This window comes from Sardina pilchardus, chromosome 18 (genome assembly GCF_963854185.1).
Source record: "Sardina pilchardus chromosome 18, fSarPil1.1, whole genome shotgun sequence".
In the NCBI taxonomy this organism is placed as follows: domain Eukaryota; kingdom Metazoa; phylum Chordata; class Actinopteri; order Clupeiformes; family Clupeidae; genus Sardina; species Sardina pilchardus.
Genome location: NC_085011.1, coordinates 27,901,780 through 27,909,452, shown reverse-complemented (window position 1 = coordinate 27,909,452; position 7,673 = coordinate 27,901,780). Strand labels below are relative to the sequence as shown.

Here is a 7,673-nt window from a genome sequence, read left to right as displayed (position 1 = left end):
TACGATCGAAAAGGGCTGGTTATCCAGTGCAATACACTCGATGATTTTCCGATTTATGGCTTTTGCCCTGGGATGGTCCTTGGCGTATTTCTGTTTTTTCTCGGTGCAATCTTTGAGCGTCAACTGAGTCTTTTTCACTGCCACCGCTGCCTGGCCCTGTTGCTTCTTCTCATTGCTTTGGTTGACAAATGCCGCGTAAATCTCTGGATGATTCAGCTTGAGGTGGTTGATTAAATTGGAAGTATTGAATGAAGACGGTTTGGTTCCGCCTCTCGGAACTGCCGCTTTGCAGTCATTGCAAATTGCGAATTTAACATCCGAAGTACACACTTTAAAATAATTCCAAACCGCAGACATAGCGTTGAAACAGAGCGAGCAACTTTGTTAGGGCAGCCATCCACGCGTGTTTGTTTGTGAGTTTCAAGACGCAGCTTGATGAGGTCATCAAGACTCATCACCTGTGCGCCGGTAAACGCTTCAGGAGCGCATAGGGGTGTAACGGCAGGGTTATTTTATCGGTTCTTCTAAGGGCAAAAAAATCCGATACCGATATTAACAGATATTACATTTTATGCTAATATCGGGCCGATACTATCGGCCTTCCGATATTATCGGTCATCCCTAATCAATATGGCTTTCTCGTCTGCAGTGGGGGTACTTGGGTAGTGACACTCGCCGCCTGTCAATGACCTGTCTCGAGTGAGAACAAGACTTCTGCTTGACCTCAGTGGTTTCAACAGTCCATGGTCTGGGCGTGAAATGTCCTTTAAAACATGTTGAGTCCTTGTCCGTACTCTTCTGGTATAGTTGTCCTGCAGGGAAGGCAGAGGTGCTCTGATGGGGATCCCTTTGGCAGTAAAGGTCAGGTGTCTACAAAAAGAGAAACAAAGCATATATTGTACATGAATATAATTAATGTAAACTACTCAGTTTGTGTGACAAATAAAAGCAAACCCACAAGAGCCTAGAAGTCAGGTGCAATAGTTAGGAATAAAGTTGGGGTACACTTAGAAATGTCTGGTGCATTTATTTTGATCAAGGGGACATTTCGAAGTGACCCTACACTTCCGAACAGTAGTATATCTGTGTGCATACCTAATTGCAACACTGTCTGCAGAAGCTCTTGCCTTCTTGCGTAGACCACCTTTCTGATGCCTAGCACAGATCATACCCCATCTGATGTGCAGTACCAGCCTCTGGCTCCAGGCTGGGGTTGCTGGAGGGCACATAAAAAAATAAAAAAAACAGCAATTGCCATAAATTATGTTATTGTTGATTAATATCAAAGCATTAAAACAAAAGGTAAGTCAATCAGGTGTACAAACACACACACACACACATATATATATATATATATATAATTACCTTATGAAGGCCTTTCCATCATCACCATCAATGTTAATTCTTGATATCAGCTTATTTGTGAGGGTTTCTGTCAATAGAGGATATGATTTAACAAAATTATACATTCTGTACAATACATTTGAAATAGTGATTATGATCAGTTTGGCATATATTCACAACACTGTTTACCTTACCACCAACATAATGGTAAACATGGCTAAATTTCAAAATTCAAGACTATTATAAATAGCCGCATATTCATGCATTACACTGCACGTATGTCAAACAAATTAGTATGGACAGTAACATACCCCATAGCCCTCATTCAAAACACAAAGACACTTACAGCATGTTGAGGGCAGCATCCATGGCTTCCAGACAAAGTCAAGTAGCATGTAGTAGTAGAAGGACAGACCGACTTTGTCCTGGACTATTGAGCCCACTACACAGTCATAACAACAAACAGACACATGAAAAAAGGGGATAAACTAACCACAGTAACAGACACAAATACATGCACACATATTATAATGCTACATGTGATACTACGTGTGTGCGTGTGTGTGTCTGTTTCTACCTGGTGAGTGTACTCTTGATTGGAACTTTTTTCTTATGGAACTGGCACACATTTGGAATATTCCAGACTGCACTCAATGGTCTCAGGACAGCAGTCGTCACAACTCACCGCCTGCAAACAGGGAACAGAGGGAGACTAGGATTAATAACCTGAAAATACCATCACTGAAACACTACTGCCCTCACATGCATCTTAAATAAACACATACTTTTGCACAAGGTCAGGTATAAGCAAATAGGGGCTATGAAATGAAGAACATGTTGCCTAATGCTACTCATACATCAAAATAGCCTACTTTGACAAGATTTGAGTCATTAAACTAATGCCCCCCATTCAAGCTTCAGTGAAAAGACTACAAGCTGTCAACAATCTTACCCAAATCTTGTCAAAGTCTTCTGGTGTAAGGATGGCTTAACACTACGTTACCTTTCACAAACTAAAGATCCCTGGCATTTACTTCGGTATTGACGTGGGTCAGCAGCCTGCCTCTGTAACGTTAAAGTTCACGTCAGCAGCAGCCACTTGAAATGTAGCTGCTAAGGTATAGCTTCTAGCTAGGTTAGCTAACATTCAAGACTGATAGCCTAGCCCTAGACCATTTCATTCTAACTAAAACTTTACATTCATAACGACATCTCAGACAGACTTATGATATTACTACCATTCCATAATGGTAGTTATTGGAAAAGTTAGCAGCTAACATTAATTTGTAACAGCTAACGTTAGCGATGTTAGCTCGCTAGCTAATTCATAACGTTAGCTAGCAGTAATTCTAACATGACAGTTGACGGTTAACATTAGTGCTACATTATAAATAAAAAAAAAAACCCTGTATTTTTCGAATTAATTCCAGTTTTCAATTAGCATACAAAAGTACTGTAGTTCTTACCTTGGATATGAAGACGGCAGAGTTTGTACAGCTTCAGATACATGACAGAAAAATGACGGTTGAACTGAAGTCGGACTCGGCAGCAGTGCAGTAGTGGTTGGATTTTAAAAGTCAGTTGGGTGGGGAAGTGCGTGCGCATGCTGATAAGCATCCGTTATATTTTAAGAAATCGTGGAAATTAGACATAGCCTACTGTTGGCATATTTTAAACTGTTACAGTTACATTAAAATGACTACCAAACTCATAAAATTGGATATCTAACATAATAGCCTGTCTAGGATGATAGACCTATTAATCCAGAAATGGTGTGCGTGACTTGTGCTTTGAGTATCGCACCCCTGATTTCTGATTAGCAAATCAGGAGTCGAAATAAGTCATATTTCCACTGATTCTTAAAAACTCAAGATATGATCAAAATCGTTCCTGATATGCTGCATGTCATAAAAAATATCCGGACGGCATATCCCCTGATTCAGAGCCTTTTCACCCAGTGCCTTCTGTAATGAAAGCAGAATATCCAGTGTGAATCAACTCGAAATTACTCTGGGCCTTCCCAGGTATGAAAGAAGTCACCAACCCTATAGACTTACTTTCCTTTCCCTTCCTACCAAGGGCAAGACACTCGGTCACTTTATGACCAGGCTTGTTACAGTAAAAGCATATGACCCTCCTGGTGACGGGAAAGCTCTCAGCTACAGGGGAACGGCTAGGACTACCAGGGGGAGAAGAAGACTGTGGGGAGTTAGGAGCGGAAGACTCCTGCTCCAATCTATTCCTCCTACCCTGGTCTTTCCTACTGTGGCCGCTAACCTGAAGGAACCCAGGAAAACGCTTGTGTGTTAGGACGTACTTATCAGCCAAGACAGCAGCCTCATCTAGAGTTTTCACTTCCTGTTCGTTCAGGTATACAGCTACTAGCTCAGGGAGACAGTTCTTAAAGTCCTCTAACAGAATGAGTTGTCTCAACTCTTCTCTGGAGTTAACGGCTTGAGCCATACACCACCTATCGAACAGGATTGTTTTCTCTCTAGCAAACTCCACATAAGTCAGCTGTTCAGACTTCCTGGAGTTTCTGAACCGCTGTCTATAGGCTTCAGGAACTAACTGATATGCGTGTAAAATGGCTGTTTTAACCACATCATATTGGCTAGCTTGATCAAGACTAAGAGCCGTGAATACCTCTTGGGCCTTCCCTTTGAGCACACATGTAACAACAAGGGCCACACCTCTCTTGGCCATTTTAGTGTGGTTGCAACTCTCTCAAAGTGAGCGAAATACCGATCCACATCCTTCTCAGAGAAGGGGGGAACAAGACGGATATTCCTAGTGACATCAAAGTTAGGTGGATAAAGCGGAGGAGGAGCAGGCTGAGGAGACTCAAGCTGATTCTCAAGCTTTTTAAGCTCAACTTCTCTCTCTATCTCCATAGCCTTTGTTTCCTTTTCAGCTTTTAATTTTTCCAGCTGCAGTTGTTGGTCTGGTGGCAGTGGTATCACCACTGCTCCTACAACCGCTGCCTCTTTCACTGGAATCACCTTTTTCCCAAACACACCTGTACTTGTAAGCTGATTTTTTATGGCAATAAATAAAGTCTCCTTAACTTTCTTTTCTTGAGCAGTTATGATCAACGCATAGTGCTCAGAAACCTTCCAGAGTTCATCTTTAGTAAGCCGTGCAAGTAGCTCTTCAGAAGGCTTGGCATAAAACTCTTCAAGAGATGAAGACATAATTTAAAATATCAGAGCCAACTTAACCAGCACAGGCAATCACCAAATCACAAACCAGTAGATAAGTGCAACAAACTTCCACAAGTTTTAAACGCCAGCAAAGCTACCTAGCTGAACCACCAATGAGGCACAACATAAACGAAAAACACAAATACAGGCACAACACACTAAAACCCTCTCCTCACACATGAGCGCAAGTTAAGAGGAGCAACGTAGCCTGACCACTACCAAGAACACAGAACGTTGCTCAGCTGACTTGTGTCACCTACGTCATTCACGTCGTGGTCAGCACAGCTGACTGAATGTGTAAACAATTAAGCGCTAGATCTAGCTTAGCGTACAATGAGGACATGCAACTTTAACTACACGTTCAAAACAACCTAGCCTACGTAGCACACGACGCTATACAAACAATATCTCCAATCAATTGTCTACCATTTATAAAACACCACGCAAACAATAAACTACTTACCAAACATCCGTACGCACCCAAAATACTCAGCAATAAATCCAGGTCAAATCACCAGACGGTCACTGTCGATATCAGTCAGTAAACAATACTCCGGTAGCCTAGCCTATTCCCTCCCACAACTAACTTTGCCTTGCTAGTCTTCAGGGGCCTGCCGGCCTCGGGGCGACTGGTTAACGCGTGAACTCGTTGCAGTAAACTGCACGAAGCGTGCCCCCGACAGGAATATTAAACTCCGGACCAGGATTACCCCTCGAACAAAAAGTTTACAGAAAACGGCAAAACAAAAACAGCACCCCGATGGAAGGGCAGAGCCCAGCTGGACCACTCTTCCTAACCGGAGACTGAGCGAGTTAATTAGCTAATTGACTGAATCAAACCAAAAGACAATCTCACCTGGATCTCTGCGAGCTACATTCCGGACGAGAACCCCCAATTTATGTTACGGCCAGCTCGTTCGGAGACCGCAACATAAAGAGGGACGCAACAACAGTTTTAAATCAAACAATAATTTATTTAAGTAAAGCAAAATGTCTAGGGGAAAAGGTATGGGAGTGATGACGTGCGTGTCTGGATGTAAAGATTGTGTCAGTAGCTATGTGAGAAGCTAAAGGCAAATAGACAAAGAATGAGAAGTAAGAATAAGAAACAAGAGGAGAGAGAGCAAAAGAGTGCAAGAAGCAAAAGTAGCCTGCAAGAAGAAAGGAAAAGTGCCTAACGGAAGAAGAGAGAATGACCCTTTATATGACCACACCCTTGATGGCATAGCAGGTGTATGGAGTTAAACAATCAACCTATAATGGGCTCCACCTGCGCGTGCACTGACAGGAAGAGACCAGAGGGGGCACAAGGGGGTCGTAACAAACGGAAGAAGGTTTTTTGGTTTGATGAGACCAAGATGGAGCTTTTTGGCCATCAGACTATGACACAATGTTTGGCAGACACTGATAACTACTCATCACCACTAACACACCATCCCTACTGTGGAGCATGGTGGTGGCAGCATCATGCTGTGGGGATGCTCCTCGCAGCAAGTCCTGGAAATCTTGTAAATGTAAAGGCCCTAAAGGGTAATATTAATTCAGTAAGAAATACCCCATCCCCATCAATAAAGGCATAAAAAGCCCCAAAACTATACTTATATACATATAATATATATATAAAAAAGATGTGAAAATTACTGGAGGAAAATCTGATTTGGTCTTCAAGAGAACCACAACCACAACAAGGATTCACTTTCAAGCAAGACTCGACCTTAAGTGTACAGCAAAAGTTACACAAAAATGTTTCAAGCCAACAAGGTGAATGTTCTCTAATCCAATAGAGAATTTGTGGCTGCATGGATTTGAAAAGGGTTGTCCACACCCAATCCTTGTGAAACCTGACAGAGCTTGAGCTATTTTATGAAAAATTGAGTACATTTACAGTGTCCAGTTGTGAAAGTCTTTCCACACACTCAGTGTAATGATTGTGGCCAAAGGTGCACCTAAATACAGAATTGAAAGGGGTGAATATTTATGCTATCACTTATGTGCTTGATATATTTTTAAATGATTAAAGAGTTTGTAAATTCTTGTCAAAAAAGTCCAATTATATTAAAGCAACAATAAAGCACGTTTCCTCTGCCACGCTGTTTGTTTATCCAGCAAATAACGATGTACACAGACAATGTAGAGTATGTTGCATGATTTTGCGACTGTGTGATGTATTACGACATCAAAGCAAATCAAATTTGTAATTTCTTATGTCTCATTTAATCAAACTTCAGGTAGGCCTACCCAATCTGTTAAAGTTACATACTGCGGTTATAGCTGACAGAGGGCCGCGAAGTGAATGCAGAAGTGCCGTTCACCCTGTTACGAGTTGATGAACCACTGAAATGATTTTGGGAACATTATTTTAAGGTACGAAAAACTCCTCAGTGTTGCTGGGAAATATCCAAGTGAACACTTTTTATAGGCACTTCATGTTTCATAATATATTCAGGGATGGGTGAAGCAAAATTCATGTACTGATACGGTATTCAATGCAAATTAATTTTCTTCTAATTAAAGTTCCCTTTTGCACATTTTCCAGTCAGCTACAAATAGGCTATTGGTACTTAATGGCCTGCCTGACCCTTCCTGTGTAATGTAAAGTTGCTGTCCTGCGCCAAAGCAATGGGGTTGGAACACAGTCAAGATCAAGATTAACTCAAGAGTCAATAGGTTACTTTATTTTGGAGTGTTGTTCCCTTATTCATAAAAAATGTAGGCTATACATTGTAGGCTACACCAATCTAATAGCGCATGAACGTTGTACCGTCCGTGTACCGTGGCCATTCTGCAAACTTCCTGTTCATAGTAAACAACAGCACCAGCACATACTGTAGGCCTAGCCTACCGATGACCTTCATACACTGTAAAAAAGGAAAAGTCAGGGCTATCCAATTTATCAAACCATATTACAATTACATGAAACAGTCTAGTTCTGAATGACACACATCCTTATTTTGTTCAAATAGTCATTCCATTTGAGTAATCAACTTTTTCTAATTGAATCAAGTAAGGTAAAAGAAAAGATTGTTTGTCACATTACTAAACCACAAAACATTCAATTACGTAAACAAACTCATGCAAACACAATGTTATTATGTTGAACTGACATATTTTGCCACAACAATGAAT

The 7,673-nt window shown here is 41.3% G+C and overlaps 1 long non-coding RNA gene across 1 annotated transcript; it reads right to left on the bottom strand.

Moving 5' to 3' along the window:
* Positions 1-1,363: 1,363 nt before the first annotated feature.
* On the bottom strand, positions 1,364-2,842 carry LOC134064116 (uncharacterized). Its single transcript, XR_009936250.1, has 5 exons — positions 2,811-2,842; positions 2,348-2,409; positions 1,922-2,032; positions 1,691-1,786; positions 1,364-1,432 (listed from the first exon to the last, which is right to left on the bottom strand). It is a non-coding gene; the product is annotated as an uncharacterized LOC134064116 (long non-coding RNA).
* Between the last annotated feature and the right edge of the window lie 4,831 nt (positions 2,843-7,673).